Source organism: Bubalus bubalis, chromosome 16, assembly GCF_019923935.1.
Source record: "Bubalus bubalis isolate 160015118507 breed Murrah chromosome 16, NDDB_SH_1, whole genome shotgun sequence".
Taxonomy (NCBI): Eukaryota; Metazoa; Chordata; class Mammalia; order Artiodactyla; family Bovidae; genus Bubalus; species Bubalus bubalis.
Genome location: NC_059172.1, coordinates 79,963,165 through 79,982,294, shown reverse-complemented (window position 1 = coordinate 79,982,294; position 19,130 = coordinate 79,963,165). Strand labels below are relative to the sequence as shown.

General features: G+C 40.2%; 1 pseudogene; it reads right to left on the bottom strand.

The window, feature by feature from the left end:
* Positions 1–559: 559 nt before the first annotated feature.
* On the bottom strand, positions 560–1,686 carry LOC112579524 (annotated as a pseudogene).
* Positions 1,687–19,130: the final 17,444 nt, after the last annotated feature.

The window sequence follows — 19,130 nt, the reverse complement described above, 5'->3', positions numbered from 1 at the left end:
CAGTGTTTGTAATATCACAAGGAAACCACCTGGGGGCTGGCATCCTCCCCTTTTCTTCCTGGGGAAAGATCTGGTCCTAAAACCCAGAAATGGCTCCAAGGAAGGTCTGAGATTGGAGTAATGCTCATCACAGAAGAGCCGTATTCTAGGCCTGGTCCTAGATAAAGTAACCATTCTGTATCAACAAACTGAAGAGGACTCCTCTTGACTGGGGTTTTATATTTCTCTTGCAACTCAGTTTCATCTCATCTTTGGTCTGTCGCTCTGTGGGTACCAACAGCCTTGGCCAGCTTTGAGGAAGTGCACAGTACTATTATTTGCTCCGACTATTCCACACGAAGATTCCAAATAAAGATGAAGTAAAAACTTTGGCAATTATTTTTGCCTTAGACAGATGAATGGCTATAGCCCGCCTAGTCCCTTGATTGCACCTGTCTGTATCCTGACCACTATGAACATAGATGTTCAGAATATATGTTCAGGGAGAGAGCAAGTACCATGGTGTGGAGTTCCTCGGGTGGCTAACTTCTGTCCCTCCACATCAGCATGTCCGGTCTGTCTATGCTCTTATTACGTGGCTTTGGTTCAGGATGATCATGCTGTGCCTGCTGTCAACCATGTTCACTGACCAGCTTTTCTTGTCAAAGAGGCCTGTATGCCTAACACAGTGCAAGTAGGTCCCATTGTCCAGATTCCTGTCCTTGTAAAGGGAAAGGTCAGCCTTGATGATGACAGATGCCTGTTTAACTTCAGGTTATACATCTGTATAACAACAATAAGGGCATACATGTTGGTGGCCGCCAGAACCTTCTCTTTTCCATCTCAGGCACTCAGTTATGGCAGCCCTCTGCTCCACCATGATTTCACCACATTTCACCTGGTTGCCTTTTTAAGCAACGGTGATGGCCCATGGAGGCTACACAAGGCCTGAAACTTCCCATTTCTATTGCTGCACAGCATGTATTACTGCTGCATGATATCCACTGTCTCCTCCTTCCACTTCAGTTGGATGTTTGATTCTGGGACAAATTTCCATAGAGTCTTCAATGGTATTAGGGGAAAGCAGCATCTGGCAGTTGCTGGGTAGCATCCTTTGGATGCAGGTGCTCTGATCTTGATGGTGGTGAGTAGCTATCATCATGTCAACTTCATCCAGATCAAACCTTGATCTTGGAGTCAATGAACTTGAGCTTGTAGTACCAGTCCAGAATTGTACCAGGGATAAGGTGCTCCCTGATCTCTGACCCTGGTGCCCAATTTATTGCCTTGAACAGCATAAGCTATCTTGAGTTCAGGGTAAAAGTTTTCCTTCTGCTCAATCACTTTTCCCATTTGAAAGACCAGCTTATAAGTCTGGGAGAGGCACAGACAGTGGGGCATCCAACTGCACGACTAACACAAAGGCAGCTGTTTTAGCTGCTCCAGACTAAGACAGGGCAACTAAGTTCTGCAGGGCTTCAGCAAATATCAAAGGCAGCGTGTTCTCTTGCATTTTGGATGGATAGATGAAGCCCATGCTACAGACTCCTCACAAGACTTACTGAGTGTAGGGAGGAGTTTGGATCTTGTTGTAGGTTTTCCACCTGGTTTGTGTTATCAGTAGAGTTGCTTCTGATCAGCTTGTTGAGTAAAGAGGACAACTCTGTCCTCTTTCTCTCCTTCATCTGTCTTCTCTGCATCAGCGTTGCTCTTGTTTCCTGCTTGTCCACTGCTAGGGCCCACAAGGAGGCCGTGAGTGGGACGCTGGTGCTGTGAACTCGCCAGCTCACACTGCCTGATTGCCATATGGGGACAACAAAAACTGTTTTCCAACAGAAATGGGAGAATATTATCGCACAACTACATTAGAATGGGTGCTGAGGAGGTTTCTCACCAAACATAGTTTGGTTTATATATGACACAGAAGTAGAGAATATGAACTGAACTGAGGATGGAAAATGAAAACCAACTAAACTCTCGAGAGCCAGTTGTCTGTTGTATTCATAATTTGCTCACTCATTCATTCAGAATGTTTTCAGAACATATGACCCTAGGTTCTATGGCAATTCAAAATGCGTTAAGGCATTGTATACCCCTATAAGAAACATAATCCAGTGATGTTGGGTAGGGGAAGAAAAACCAAGGGCCCACAAGGCAGAAAGAAAGAAACACTGTAAGATGCAACTTGACATACTTTTACTACAGCTGAGACTGGTAAACCTGCTCCCGACACCAAACCTACTACCTGCATTTGCGTCCCTATTCTTTGACTTACATCCATGTTACTATGGATGAATTATACACATTCCTGTTTAAGCCAAGCCCCTTCATGTAGTAAATCACATCTTTTCTTGCCTACACGAGGACAGGACTCTAGCAATTTTCACTGTGTACTGCATCATTACTTTTTTAAACAGCTTTATTGAGATATAATTCACATACCATATAATTTATCCATTTAAAGTATATAATTCAATTTTTTGCATATTACATTATTAATTTTTTTAATTGTGGTAAGATATATATATATATATACACACACACACATATATATAACAAATTTGTCACTTTAACCATTCAACTCAATGGCAGTAACTATATTCACAATGTAGTGCAACCATCCTCTCTATTTCCATGAATTTCCATCACTTTAGACAGAAACTCTATAATTTTGAGGCAATAACTCCTCATTTTTCTCCACTCTCAGCCCCTGGAAACCTCTAATTTATTTTCTGTTTCTACGAATTTGACATCTATTCTAGATGTTTCATAAAAAAGGATTTACATAATGTCTGGCCTTTTGTGTCTTGCTAATAGTGTGATGTTTTCAAATTCGTCCATGTTGTAGCATGTATCAGAACTTCTGTTTTGTGACTGAACAATATTTTATTACATACATAAGCCACATTTTCTATATCTATTCATCTGTTGATAAATATTTGGGTTGTTTACACCTTTTGGCTATTGTGAATGTTTGACTTCCTGTCTTTAATTATGTTGAGTAAATGCTTAGGAGTGGAATTACTGGATAGAATATGGTAATTCTATGTATAGCGCTTTGAGGAACCACCAAAATGTTTTCCATAGTAGGTGTACCATTTTACATTTCCATCAGAAATGCATGAGAGTTCCAATTTTTCTCCATCCTTGCTACTGCTACTGCTAAGTTGCTTCAGTCGTGTCCGACTCTGTGCGACCCCATAGAAGGAAGCCCAGCAGGCTCCTCCGTCCCTGGGATTCTCCAGGCAAGAACACTGGAGTAGGTTTCCATTTCCTTCTCCAATGCATGAAAGTGAAAAGTGAAAGTGAAGTCGATCAGTCGCGTCCAACTCTTAGCGACCCCATGGACCGCAGCCTACCAGGCTTCGCCATCCATGGGATTTTCCAGGCAAGAGAACTAGAGTGGGGTGCCATTGCCTTCTCCATCCTTGCTACTGCTGACACTTATTTTTTTGTTTAATTGATTGTAATCATTTTAATAGCTACAAAGTGATTCTGCTTACATTTCTTTAATGACCAGTGATGTTTAGAATCTTTTCACATACTTATTTCATATTTTTATCTTTGGAGAAATGTCTACTCAAGTCCAATATTTTTCAGACTGAATTGTATTGTTGAGTTATATGAATTCTTTATATGTTTGAGATATTAAACTTTTATCATATATACGATTTTAAATACTTTCTATCAACCTTTAGCTTGTTTTTTTTTTCACTTTCTTGATAATACTTTGATGCAGAAAATTTTTTAATTTTGAAAAAATTAAATTTAGTTTTTCCTTTTGTTGTTTCTGCTTTTAGTATCATATCTAAGAATCCATTACCAAATCCTAGGTCATGAAGATTTACTCCTGGTTTTGTCTAAGAATTTAATGATTTTTATGTCACTGATCAATTATAAATTAATTTTTGTATATGATGTGAAGTAGGAGGTTCAACTTTAATCTTTTGCATAGAGTAAGTCCAATGTCCCGCAACATCTGTGAAGAGATTATTCATTGCCATTGAATATATTTGGCACTCTTGTCAAAAGTCAATTGACCATAGATGTCTGGGTTTATTTCTGAACTCTCAATTCTTTTCCATTATGTCTAAACTTATGCCATAATCATGCTACTGCAATTACTGTAGCTTTGTAACAAGTTTTGAAATTGGAAAGTGTGAGTGCTCCAATTTAGCTCTTTTTCAGTATTATTTTTTGCTCTTTGAGGCTTTTTTCCACATGAATTAAAGGAATGACTTTTTCATTTCTGGAAATTAGTCTGTAGGAATTTTGACAGCAATTGCATTGCATCTGTAGATCACTTTTAACAATATTAAATTTTGTACCATGAACATAGGATGCATTTTTGTTTATTTAGATCCTCTTATATTTCTTTCAGCAATATTTTCTGGTTTTCAGTGTATCACTCATCTCCTTGGTTAATTTATTCCCAAATATTTACTGTTTTAGATGTAATTGTAAATGGAATTGCTTTCTTAATTCCTTTACAGATTATTGCTAGTATATATAAACACAACTGATTTTTTGTGCATTGATCTTATACCCTGAAGTTTTGCTACATTCCTTTATTAGTTCTACTAGCTTTCTTGTGGATTCTTTAGAATTTTCTCTATATAGGATTGTGTTATATGTGAATAGAGACAATTTTACTTCTTTCCTTCCAGTTTGGATGTCTTCTACTTATTTAATTTTTTTCCTCTGGCTACAACTTCCATTACAACATTGAATGGCTGGTGAAAGAAGGCATCCTTATTTTGTTCATGACCTTAAAGGAGGAAAGCTTCTAGTCCTTCAAAACTAATTTTTTTTTAAACCTATGGGTCTTTCATAAATGTGCTTTATCATATGGAGGAAGTTCTAGTCTATTCCTAATTCACTCCCCTTCACTTCTTATCATGAAGGGGGTTGGAGTTTGTAAAATGCTATTTCTGTGTCAGTTGAGATGATCAGGTGGGGTTTTTTTCCTTTCATTCTATTAATGTGATATATTACATTGATTAATTTTCTTTTGTGGAACCACCATTGAATTCATGGAATAAATTTCATTTGGTCATGGTATACAATTCTTGTCATAGTCTGTTGGATTCAATTTCCTAGTATTCTCTTGAGGATCTTTGCATCTATATTCATCAAGGATATTGATCTGTAATTTTCTCTTTTTCTGATGTTTTTATCAGTGTTTCACACTAGATAAAGACTAAGGTAGTACTTTTTTCATAGTATAAATTAGGATGTTTTCTCTCCTCTTCTACTCTTTGCAAGAATTTGAAAAAGATTGGAGTTAGTTCTTTTTCAATGTCTGGTAGAATTCACCAATAAAGCTGTCTGGTCCTAGATTTTTCTTTGTTAGGAGATTTTTTGATTCCTGATTCAATCTCTTTACTTGTTATAAGTGTTGAGATTTTCTATTTCTTCTTGAATCAGTTTAGGTAGATAATTTGTGTGTTTGTAGGAATTGGTTCATTTTACCAAGGTTATCTAATTTGTTGGTTTACAGTTGTTCACAGTAAAGGATAATGATCATTTTTATTTATGATGACTGACAGTAGTGTCCCCATTTCCATTTCTGATTTTGGATATATACTTCTCTTCTTTCTCAGGATGCTATTAATTTTTACTCCTCCTCCTCCCCTGCATCCTCTTCCTTCCCTCTTCAATCCTTCTCACCCCCTCTTGCTTGCCTTGTTCTCCCCGTCTTCTTCTATTTGCTTTTCTTCCTCCCTTCCTTCCTTCCTTTATTTCCCCTTTTCTTCCTCCTCCTTTATTATTTCTATCAGAAGGCAAACATACTGTAGAATAGTCCAGCTTCAAAATAAAACCCTCGCTCTTGCCTGGAGATTCCCAGGGATGGGGGAGCCTGGTGGGCTGCCACTTATGGGGTCGCACAGAGTCGGGCATGACTGAAGCGACTTAGCAGCAACAGCAGCTCGGCAACTTTGCCTCAAGTCCAGATCTGCCTCAAGTCTCTGCTTTGCTCTACCACAGAAGCCCTTGAAAGAGTGATCTATACCAGCTGTCTCCAGTTTCTTTCCGCCAGTTCTCTCTTGAAGCCATTTCAATTAGGTTGTCAGTGAAGAATCTCTTGTCTAATTCCCTAACAACCTCCGCGTTTAGTCATCATTTGACTGGTCCACCCTCGGTACTCTGAACTCTCCAGTAACTCCTTTCCTTCTCAGTGATCTTCTCTGACCTCATCACTTTAAACACCACCGATACACAGAAGACTCCCAGATGCCATATTTCTAGTTCTGACAACCTCTGTTTTGAACTCGAGGATAGTAAATCCAACTCTTTGCAACATCTCTATTTGTATGCTTAACGTCTCACACTTAATAAGCCCCAGTCTTTTTCTTCATGTCTCCTCTTCCTGCGGTCTTCATTTCAGGAAATGCCAACCTCAGGTTTACAGTTATTCTTGCCAAAAAAAATCTTCAAGCTGTTCTTGACTCTTTTTTTCCTCTCAGAATCTGCATCTAATCCATTAGCAAAATCTGTTTATCTTTTTAAATATACAGAATACGACCTTTCTCCCCATCTGGACTGCTATCATCTTGATCCCAGTTCTTATCATCTCCCCTTATTGTAATAGCCTCTTTATAAAATAATTGATTGGGCTGGATTGGGACCTTTGCTGCATCGTGCAGCATCTCTCACTGTGGCATTCGGCTCTCTAGTTGTGGTGTCCTGGCTTCAGTAGTTGTGGCGCACAGGCTCAGGAGTGGCCTCACACCGGCTTAGTTGCTCCGTGGCTTGTGGGATGCTAGTCCTCAACCAAGGATTGAACCCTCCTCCCCTGCACTGCAAAGTGGATTCTTAACCCCTAGACCATCAGGAAGTCCCTGTAAATAGCTTCTTAACTGATATTCTTAACTGATACAGCTTTTGTGTTCTCCTCACTGAACCAGAGTGTTCTTTTTGAACACTGAGTTGATTTATTCCTTTGTTCAAAATCCTCCAGTTTGTCCTATCTCTCCTGAGTAAATGTTAAAGTCCTACAAAGCTTTATACAATCTGTCCTCTGTTAAATCTTTGGGCTTATTTCCTGCTACTCGCCACCTAGCCCACCAGCTGTAGCCCTCGAGTGTTCCTATGGTTCCTAGTGATTTTGGTGCTTGCCGTTCCTCTGCTGGAGGGCTCCATTTCTCACAGCCTTGGCTCATTCCTTCTATTCAGGAATGTGCAACACCCACCCTCCTGCCCCCGACCCCTTCCTGAACACTCTGTGTGTTGTTCCTGCACTTTTTCTCTGCAGCATTTGTCACCATCTGTCACGCTACTGTTGTTGTTCAGTGGTTCAGTCGTGTCTGACTCTTTGTGACCCCACAGACAGCAGCATGCCAGGCTTCCCTGTCCTTCACCATCTCCTGGAGCTTGCTCAGGCTCATAACCATTCACTTGGTGATACCATCCAACCATCTCATCCTCTGTCATCTGCTTCTCCTCCTGCCTTCAATCCCTCCCAGCATCAGGGTCTTTTCTAATGAGTCCGCTCTTCTCATCAGGTGGCCAAAGTATTGGAGCTTCAGCTTCAGCATCAGTCCTTCCAATGAATATTCAGGACTGATTTCCTTTAGGAAGGACTGGTTTGATGTCCTTGCAGTCCAAGGGACTCTCAAGAGTCTTCTCCAACACCACAGTTCAAAAGCATTAGTTCTTTGGAGTTCAGTCTTCTTTATAGTCCAACTCTCACATCTGTAGATGACTACTGGAAAAACCATAGCGTTGACTAGATGGATCTTTTTTGACAATGTAATGTCTCTGCTTTTTAATATACTGTCTAGGTTTGTCATAGCTTTTCTTCCAAGGAGCAAGCATCTTTTAATTTCATGGCTGCCGTCACCATCTGCAGTGATTTTGGAGCCCCAGGAAAGAAAGTGTCACTGTTTCCATTGTTTCCCCATCTATTTGCCGTGAAGTGATGGGACCGCATGCCATGATCTTAGTTTTTTGAAGGCTGAGTTTTAAGCCAGCTTTTTCACTCTCCTCTTTCACTTTCATCAAGAGGCTCTTTAGTTCCTTTTCACTTTCTGCCATAAGAGTGATGTCATCTGCATATCTGAGGTTATTGCTATTTCTCCCAGCAATCTTGATTCCAGCTTGTGCTTCATCTGCATATAAGTTAAATAAGCAGGGTGACAATAAACAGCCTTGATGTACTCCTAGTCCATCATTCCATGTCTGGTTCTAACTCTTGCTTCTTGACCTCCATACAGGTTTCTCAGGAGGCAGGTGAGATAGTCTTGTATTCTCATCTCTTTAAGAATTTCCCACAGTTTGTTGAGATCCACACTGTCAAAGGTTTTAGCATAGTCAATGAAGCAAATGTAGATGTTTTTCTGGAATTCTCTTGTATTTTCTATGATCTAATGGATGTTGGCAATTTGATCTCTGGTTCCTCTGCCTTTTCTAAAACCAGTTTGAACATCTGGAAGTTCTCAGTTCACATACTGTTGAAGCCTAGCTTGGAGAATTTTGAGTATTAATTTACTAGCATGTGAAATGAGTACAATTGTGTGGTAGTCTGAACATTCTTTGGCATTGCCTTTCTTTGGGATTGGAATGAAAACTGACCTTTTTCAGTCCTGTGGCCACTGCTGAATTTTGCAGATTTGCTGACATATTGGGTGCAGCACTTTCACAGCATCATCTTTCAGGATTTGAAATAGCTCAGCTGGAATTCCATCACCTTCACTAGCTTTGTTCCTATTGATGCTTCCTAAAGCCCACTTGACTTTGCATTCCAGGATGTCTGGCTCTGGGTGAGTGATCACACCATCGTGGTTATCTGGATCATTAAGATCTTTTTTGTACAGTTCTTCTGTGTATTCTTGCCACCTCTTCTTAATATCTTCTGCTTCTGTTTGGTCCATATAATTTCTGTCCATTACTGTACTCATCTTTGCATGAAACATCCCATTGGTGTCTCTTTCTTGAAGAGATCTCTAGTCTTTCCCATTCTATTATTTTCCTCTTTTCCTTTGTATTGATCACTGAGGAAGGCTTTCTTATCTCTCCTTTGTATATTCTTCGGAACTCCTCATTCAGATGGATATATCATTCCTTTTCTCCTTTGCCTTTCACTTCTCTTCTTTTCTCAGCTATTTGTAAGCCTTCCTCAGACAACCATTTTGTCTTTTTGCATTTCTTTTTCTTGCAGATGATTTTGATCACCACCTCCTGTACAATGTTATGAACTGCCATCCATAGTTCTTCAGGCACTCTGTCTATCACATCTAATCCCTTGAATCTATTTGTCACTTCCACTGTATAATCATAAGGGATTTGATTTAGGTCGTACCTGAATGGTCTAGTGGTTTTCCATACATTCTTCAACTTAAGTCTGAATTTGGCAATAAGGAGTTCATGATCTAAGCCACAGTCAGCTACAGGTATTCTTTTTGCTGACTGTATACAGCTTCTCCATCTTCAGTTGCAAAGAATATGCTCAATCTATTTTGGTATTGACCATCTGGTGATGTCCATGTATAGTCTTCTCTTGTGTTGTTGGAAGAGGGTGTTTGCTATGACCAGTGCATTCTTTTGGCAAAACTCTGTTAGCCTTTGCCCTGCTTCATTTTGTACTCCAAGGCCAAATTTGCCTGTTACTCTAAGTATCTCTTGACTTTCTACTTTTGCATTCCAGTTCTCTATGATGAAAATGACATCTTTTTTGGGTGTTAGTTCTAAAAGGTCTTGTAGGTCATCAGAGAACTGTTCAACTTCAGCTTCTTGGCATTTGTGATTGGGGCATAGACTTGGATTGCTGTGATATTGAATGGTTTGCCTTGGAAATGAACAGAGATCATTTGTCATTGTTGAGAATGTACCCACGTACTGCATTTTGGACTCTTTTGTTGACCATGATGGCTACTCCATTTCTTCTAATGGGTTTTGCCCACAGCAATATATATAATGGGCTCCCCTTTTGGCTCAGCTGGTAAAGAACCCACCTGCAAGGTGGAAGACCTGGGTTTGATCCCTGGGTTGGGAAGATCTCCTGGAGAAGGGAAAGGCTACCCACTCCAGCATTCTGGCCTGGAGAATTTCATGGACTATACAGCCCTCATCTGAATTAAATTCACCCATTCTGGTCCATTTTAGTTCACTGATTCCTAAAATGTCAGTGACTCTTGCCATCTCTTTTTTAACCACTTCCCATTTACTTTGATTCATGGACCTAACATTCCAGGATCCTGTGCATGCTATATATTTCACTTATTTGGCTGATTATTTACTGTTATCCTGACAGAAATTTGCACTCCAAGAAAGTAAGAATATCTGCTTTATTTTTGTTTCTGCTTCCATACCCACACCTTGAATAATACCTGGCAGAAGAAATAAACATTTGTTCAGCAAATGACTAGAAGTTACATCCTCATGACATAATCTTGTATATTCTCCTGTTGCCTTTAGTGATTTTCTATTCCCTGCTTTTCACATATAACTTTATTATTTATTATTGCTAACACATTTATTCATTGCTCAAGTCAACCATTTTACAATAAAAAAATGAGGCCTTGGGGTTTAAGACACTCACCTAGAGTTATGGGCAGATTTGGTGACAGAGCCTCAAGTACAAGCTGAAGCTCTTGACATTCATCTTCCAGGTGGTCTGTGTGACTCTTTCTCAAACTGCTTGGCTTCTAACCTCAAAAGAGGAAAATTATTAGGGTTTGGAAGTTCAGACTCACTGCTGTGGTCTGATTCCTCACCCTCTGTCTTCTTTCTGTATTGAAAGTGATGTGTTTTTCCAGCCGCAAGTAACAGGCCCATCTTTATATTTCTCAATGGAGCATGAAACCTCTTTATGCTCTGCTGGTTTTCAGGAACACTTAGACAATGCTGGGATGTTAGGTCCCAGGTCACTTGGAATCACGGAACTGCCAGAGTGAACAGGAACAAGAGGTTCTCCCAAGGCAGCTTTTATAGCTGAGGCTCCTGAAGCCCAGAGTTAGGGTATGGGGAGGCAAGATGACACAGGTTTGTATGACCAACATGGTTTCCACATGTTAAGCTTCCTGCCAAGGGGGCGGTCCTAAGATGGTGGAGGAATAGGATGGAGAGACCACTTTCTCCCCCACAAATTCATCAAAAGAACATTTAAACGCTGAGTAAATTCCACAAAACAACTTCTGAATTCTGGCAGAGGACATCAGGCACCCAGAAAAGCAGCCCATTGTCTTTGAAAGAAGGTAAGAAAAAATACAAAAGGCAAAAAAAGAGACAAAAGAGGTAGGGATGGAGCTCCGTCCCAGGAAGGGAGTCTTAAAAAGAGAAGTTTCCAAACACCAGGAAACACTCTCACTGCAAAATCTGTGCCAAGCCTTGGAAGCACAGAGGGCAACATAACAGGGAGGAAAAATAAATAAATAATTAAAACCCACAGATTAGGAGCCCAACGGTAACTCCCGCAGTGGAGGAGCAGCACAGATGCCTGCTCCCGCCACTAGCAAGCTGGGGCTGGGCAGGGAGGCCCAGGCTGCATTGCTTAGAGTCAGGACTGGGCCTGAATGCCCCAAGGGTAATCTAAGGGAACTACCTTGGGCTAGCAAACTAGACTGCGGGATAGCTACCACAGGAAAAGCCCTAACCTAAGAAACCGCCAGGCCCGCACACAGAACAAAGGACTGAACAGAACTAGCAGGCTGAAGACCATCCCCCTCCTGTGACAGGCAGCCAGGGCCGGAAGGGGGGCAATCGCAGCCCCAGAGAGACATTATCTACCAAACTGCAAGCAGGCTTCTTTGCTAACTAAGATTTCTTGGGGTTCTGGACAGTCAACATCTGCCTGAGAATGTGCGCCAGTTGTACACCCAGAAAACTGAGCAGCAGGGACAGGGGAGGCGATAAGTTGCAGCGACCACACTCGCCAAACACCTCATCACCTGAGCTGCTCAGACCTGGGAAGGACACAGAATGCAAGCGCAACCAAGTCTGCGCCTCTGACAACTACCCGAGTGCCTGAACCTGAGCAGCTTAGACGTGGGAGGTGCATGCAGCCCAGGGCAGGCCTCGGACGGTTCCTGGCAGAGCAACCTAGAGCCTGAACAGTGTGGCCCATGAGTGGGGGCAGGCCCAGTGTGGCTGAGACACTGCGAGCACACGCCAGTGTTATTTGTTTGCAGTGTCCCTCCCTCCCCACAGTGCGACTGAACAAGTAAGCCTAAAAAAAGTGTCCACCACCGCCCCCCTTGTGTCAGGGCAGAAATCAGACACTGAAGAGACCACCAAATAGAAGAAGCTAAAACAGAGGGAACTGCCTTGGAAGTGACAGGTGCAATAGGTTAAAACCCTGTAGTTAGTACCAGCTATGTAGGAAGGGGCCTATAGATCTTGAGAAATATAAGTCAGAACAAGGAACTATTCAAAAATGAACTGACCCCACACTGCCCACAACAACACCAGAGAAAGTCCTAGATATATTTTTACTATTTTTACGATAATTCTTTTTTTTTAATTTTAATTAAAAAAAATTTTAAGTCCTCTATTACTCCTTTACAGAGAAGGCAATGGCAACCCACTCCAGTAATCTAGCCTGGAAAATCCCATGGATGGAAGAGCCTGGTAGGCTGCATCCATGGGGTCGCGAAGAGTCAGACACGACTGAGCGACTTCACTTTCACTTTTCACTTTCATGCACTGGAGAAGGAAATGGCAGTCCACTCCAGTGTTCTTGCCTGGAGAATCCCAGGGACAGTGGAGCCTGGTGGGCTGCTGTCTATGGGGTTGCACAGAGTCGGACATGACTGAAGTGACTTAGCAGCAGCGGCAGCAGTAGCAGCAGCATTACTCCTTTAATTTTCATTTTTATAACCTACTATTACTTTGCTAAAAAAAAAAAGACCCTGTTTTTTAAAGCAAACTTCATATACATATTTTTAAAATAATTTTTGTGACTTTTTTTTCTTCTTATTTTCTTTAATATTGTATTTTTGAAAATCCAACCTCTACTCTAGACTTTTACTCTTTGCTTTTTGGTATTTGTTATCAATTTTGTACCTTTAAGAACCCAATCTTCAGTACCCATTTTTACTTGGGAGTGAATTACTGGCTTGACTGCTCTCTCCCCTTTGGACCCTCCTTTTTCTCCACCATGTCACCTCTGTCTCCTCCCTCCCCCTTCTCTTCTCTACCCAACTCTGTGAATCTGTGTGTTCCAGACAATGGCGAACAGTTAGGGAACTGATTAGTGGCTGGATCTGTCTCTCTCCTTTTGATTCCCCCCTTTTATCCTCCTGGCCACCTCTGTCTCCTTCCTCCCTCTTCTCTTCTCTGTATAACTTCGTGAACATCTCTGAGTGGTCCAGACTGTGGAGTGCACATAAGGAAGTGATAACTGACTAGCTTGCTCTCTCCTCTTTTGATTCCACCTAATCTCATTCGGGTCACCTCTAACTCTCTCCTCCCTCTTCTCTTCTCTATGTAACTCTGTGAACCTCTCTGGGTGTCCCTCACTGTGGAGAAACTTTTCATCTTTAACCTAGATGTTTTATCAACAGTGCTGCATAGAAGGAGAAGTCTTGTGACTACTGTAAAAATAAGACTGAAAACCAGAAGCAGGAGGCTTAAGTCCAAATCCTGAGAACACCAGAGAACTCCTGACTCCAGGGAACATTAATCTACAGGAGCTCATCAAACGCCTCCATACCTACACTGAAACCAAGCACCAACCACGGGCCAACAAGTTCCAGAGCAAGACATACCACACAAATTCTCCAGCAACACAGGAACACAGACCTGAGCTTCAATATTCAGGCTGCCCAAAGTTATTCCAAACCCATTGACATCTCATAACTCATTACTGGACACTTCATTGCACTCCAGAGAGAAGAAATCCAGCTTCACCCACCAGAACACTGACGCAAGCTTCCCTAACCAAGAAACCTTGACAAGCCTCCTGTACAACCTCACCCACAGCGAGGAAACTCCACAATAAAGAAAACTCCACAAACTACCAGAATACAGAAAGGCCACCACAAACTCAACAATATAAACAAGATGAAGAGACAGAGGAATACCCAGCAGGTAAAGGAGCAGGATAAATGTCCACCAAACCAAACAAAATAGGAAGAGATAGGGAATCTACCTGATAACGAATTCCAAATGATAGTGAAAATGATCCAAAACCTTGAAATCAAAATGGAATCACAGATAAATAGCCTGGAGACAAGGATTGAGATGCAATAAAGGTTTAACAAGGACCTAGAAGAAATAAAAAGAGTCAATATATAATGAATAATGCAATAAATGAGATCAAAAACACTCTGGAGGCAACAAATAGTAGAATACTGGAGGCAGAAGATAGGATTAGTGAAGTAGAAGATAGAATGGTAGAAGTAAATGAATCAGAGAGGAAAAAAGAAAAACGAATTAAAAGAAATGAGGACAATCTCAGAGGCCTCCAGGACAATATTAAATGCCACAACATTCGAATCATAGGAGTCCCAGAAGAAGAAGACAAAAAGAAAGACCATGAAAAAATACTTGAGGAGATAATCGTTGAAAACTTCCCTATAATGGGGAAGGAAATAATCACCCACGTCCAAGAAACCCAGAGAGTCCCAAACAGGATAAACCCAAGGTGAAACACCCCAAGACATATATTAATCAAATTAACAAAGGTCAAACACAAAGAACAAATATTAAAAGCAGCAAGGAAAAACAACAAATAACACACAAGGGGATTCCCATAAGGATAACAGCTGATCTTTCAATAGAAACTCTTCAGGCCAGGAGCGAATGGCAAGACATACTTAAAGTGATGAAAGAAAATAACCTATAGCCCAGATTACTGTACCCAGAAAGGATCTCATTCAAATATGAAGGAGAAATCAAAAGCTTTACAGACAAGCAAAAGCTGAGAGAATTCAGCACTACCAAACCAGATCTCCAATAAATGCTAAAAGATCTCTAGACAGGAAACACAAAAAAGGTGTATAAACTCGAACCCAAAACAATAAAGTAAATGGCAACGGGATCATACTTATCAATAATTACCTTAAACATAAATGGGTTGAATGCCCCAACCAAAAGAGAAAGACTGGCTGAATGGAAACAAAAACAAGATGCCTATATATGTTGTCTACAAGAGACCCACCTCAAAACAGGGGACACATACAGACTGAAAGTGAAGGGCTGGAAAAAGATATTCCAAGCAAATAGAGACCAAAAGAAAGCAGGAGTAGAAATACTCATATCAGATAAAATAGACTTTAAAACAAAGGCTGTGAAAAGAGACAAAGAAGGACACTACATAATGATCAAAGGATCAATCCAAGAAGAAGAGATCAGTTCAGTTCAGTTCAGTCGCTCAGTTGTGTCCGACTCTTTGTGACCCCATGAATCACAGCACGCCAGGCCTCCCTGTCCATCACCAACTCCCGGAGTTCACTCAAACTCACGTCCATCAAGTCAGTGATGCCATCCAGCCATCTCATCCTCTGTCGTCCCCTTCTGCTCCTGCCCCCAATCCCTCCCAGCATCAGAGTCTTTTCCAATGAGTCAACTCTTCGCATGAGGTGGCCAAAGTACTGGAGTTTCAGCTTTCAGTTTCAGTTTTAGCATCATTCCTTCCAAAGAAATCCCAGGGCTGATCTCCTTCAGAATGGACTGGTTGGATCTCCTTGCAGTCCAAGGGACTCTCAAGAGTCTTCTCCAACCCCACAGTTCAAAGGGATCAATTCTTCGGTGCTCGGCCTTCTTCACAGTCCAACTCTCACATCCATACATGACCACAGGAAAAACCATAGCCTTGACTAGACGAAACTTTGTTGGCAAAGTAATGTCTCTGCTTTTCAATATGCTATCTAGGTTGGTCATAACTTTCCTTCCAAGGAATAAGCATCTTTTAATTGCATGGCTGCAGTAACCATCTGTGGTGATTTTTGAGCCCCCCAAAATGAAGTCTGCCCCTGTTTCCACTGTTTCCCCATCTATTTACCATGAAGTGATGGGACTGGATGCCATGATCTTCGTTTTCTGAATGTTGAGCTTTAAGCCAACTTTTTCACTCTCCACTTTCACTTTCATCAAGAGGCTTTTTAGTTCCTCTTCACTTTCTGCCATAAGGGTGGTGTCATCTGCATATCTGAGGTTATTGATATTTCTCCCAGCAATCTTGATTCCAACTTGTGTTTCTTCCAGTCCAGCGTTTCTCATGATGTACTCTGCATATAAGTTAAATAAGCAGGGTGACAATACACAGCCTTGATGAACTCCTTTTCCTATTTGGAACCAGTCTGTTGTTCCATGTCCAGTTCTAACTGTTGCTTCCTGACCTGCATACAAATTTCTCAAGAGGCAGAATAGGTGGTCTGGTATTCCCATCTCTTTCAGAATTTTCCACAGTTTATTGTATAAATATATATGCACCCAACATAAGAGCACCACAATGTGTAAGATAAATGCTAACAAGTATGAAAGGGAAATTAACAATAACACAATAATAGTGGGAGACTTTAATACCCCACTCACACCTATGGATAGATCAACTAAACGGAAAATTAACAATGAAACACAAACTTTAAATGATACAATAGACCAGTTAGACCTAATTGATATCTATAGGACATTTCACCCCAAAACAATGAATTTCTCCTTTTTCTGAAGTGCACACGGAACCTTCTCCAGGATAGATCACATCATGGGCCATAAATCTAGCCTTGGTAAATTCAAAAAAATTGAAATCATTCCAAGCATCTTTTCTGACCGCAATGCAGTAAGATTAGATCTTAGTTACAGGAGAAAAACTATTAAAAATGCCAACATATGGAGGCTGAACAACACGCTGCTGAATAACCGACAAATCACAGAAGAAATAAAAAAAGAAATCAAAATATGCATAGAAACGAATGAAAATGAAAACACAACAACCCAAAACCTGTGGGATACTGTAAAAGCAGTCCTAAGGGGAAAGTTCATAGCAATACAAGAATACCTCAAGAAACAAGAGGAAAGTCAAATAAATAACCTAACTCTACACCTAAAGCAACTATAAAAGGAAGAAATGAAGGGTTAGTAGAAGGAAAGAAGTCTTAAAAATTAGGGCAGAAATAAATGCAAAAAAAAAAAAAAAAAAAAAAAAAGAGAGAGAGAGAGACCATAGCAAAAATCAACAAAGCCAAAAGCTGGTTCTTTGAAAGGATAAAGAAAATTGACAAACCATTAGCCAGACTCATCAAGAAACAAAGGGAGAAAAATCAAATCAATAAAATTAGAAATGAAAATGGAGAGATCAAAACAGACAACACAGAAATACAAAGGATCATAAGAGACTACTATCAGCAATTATATGCCAATAAAATGGACAATGTGGAAGAAATGGACAAATTCTTAGAAAAGTACAACTTTCCAAAACTGGACCAGGAAGAAATAGAAAATCTTAACAGACCCATCACAAGCACGGAAATTGAAATTGTAATCAGAAATCTTCCAGTAAACAAAAGCCCAGGCCCAGACGGCTTCACAGCTGAATTCTACCAAAAATTTAGAGAAGAGCTAATACCTATCCTACTCAAACTCTTCCAGAAAATTGCAGAGGAGGGTAAACTTCCAAACTCATTCTATGAGGCCACCACCACCCTAATACCAAAACCTGACAAAGATGCCACAAAAAAAGAAAACCACAGGCCAATATCACTGATGAACATAGATGCAAAAATCCTTAACAAAATTCTAGCGATCAGAATCCAACAACACATTAAAAAGATCATACACCATGACCAAGTGGGCTTTATCGCAGGGAACAAGGATTCTTCAATATCCACAAATCAATCAATGTAATACACCACATTAACAAATTGAAAAATAAAAGCCATATGATTATCTCAATAGATGCAGAGAAAGCCTTTGACAAAATTCAACATCCATTTATGATAAAAACTCTCCAGAAAGCAGGAATAGAAGGAACATACCTCAACATAATAAAAGCTATATATGACAAACCCATAGCAAACATTATCCTCAATGGTGAAAAATTGAAAGCGTTTCCCCTAAAGTCAGGAACAAGACAAGGGTGCCCACTCTCACCACTACTATTCAACATAGTTTTGGAAGTTTTGGCCACATCAATCAGAGCAGAAAAAGAAATAAAAGGAATCCAAATTGGAAAAGAAGAAGTAAAACTCTCACTGTTTGCAGGTGACATGATCCTCTACATAGAAAACCCTAAAGACTCCAGCAGAAAATTACTAGAGCTAATCAATGAATGTAGTAAAGTTGCAGGATATAAAATCAACACACAGAAATCCCTTGCATTCCTATACACTAATAATGAGAAAATCAAGAAATTAAGGAAACAATTCCATTCACCATTGCAACGGAAAGAATAAAATACTTAGGAATATATCTACCTAAAGAAACTAAAGACCTATATATAGAAAACTATAAAACACTGGTGAAAGAAATCAAAGAGGACACTAACAGATGGAGAAATATACCATGTTCATGGATTGGAAGAATCAATATAGTGAAAATGAGTACACTACTCAAAGCAATCTATAGATTCAATGCAATCCCTATCAAGCTACCAATGGTATTTTTCACAGAGCTAGAACAAATAATTTCACAATTTGTATGGAAATACAAAAAACCTTGAATAGCCAAAGCAGTCTTGAGAAAGAATGGAACTGGAGGAATCAATCTGCCTGACTTCAGGCTCTACTACAAAGCCACAGTCATCAAGACAGTATGGTACTGGCACAAAGACAGAAATATAGATCAATGGAACAAAATAGAAAGCCCAGAGATAAATCCACGCACATATGGACACCTTATCTTTGACAAAGGAGGCAAGAATATACAATGGAGAAAAGACAATCTCTTTAACAAATGGTGCTGGGAAAACTGGTCATCCACTTGTAAAAGAATGAAACTAGAACACTTTCTAACACCATACACAAAAATAAACTCAAAATGGATTAAAGATCTAAATGTAAGACCAGAAACTATAAAACTGCTAGAGGAGAACATAGGCAAAACACTTTCTGACATAAATCACAGCAGGATCCTCTATGACCCACCTCCCAGAATATTGGAAATAAAAGCAAAAATAAACAAATGGGACCTAATTAAACTTAAAAGCTTCTGCACATCAAAGGAAACTATAAGCAAGGTGAAAAGACAGCCTTCAGAATGGGAGAAAATAATAG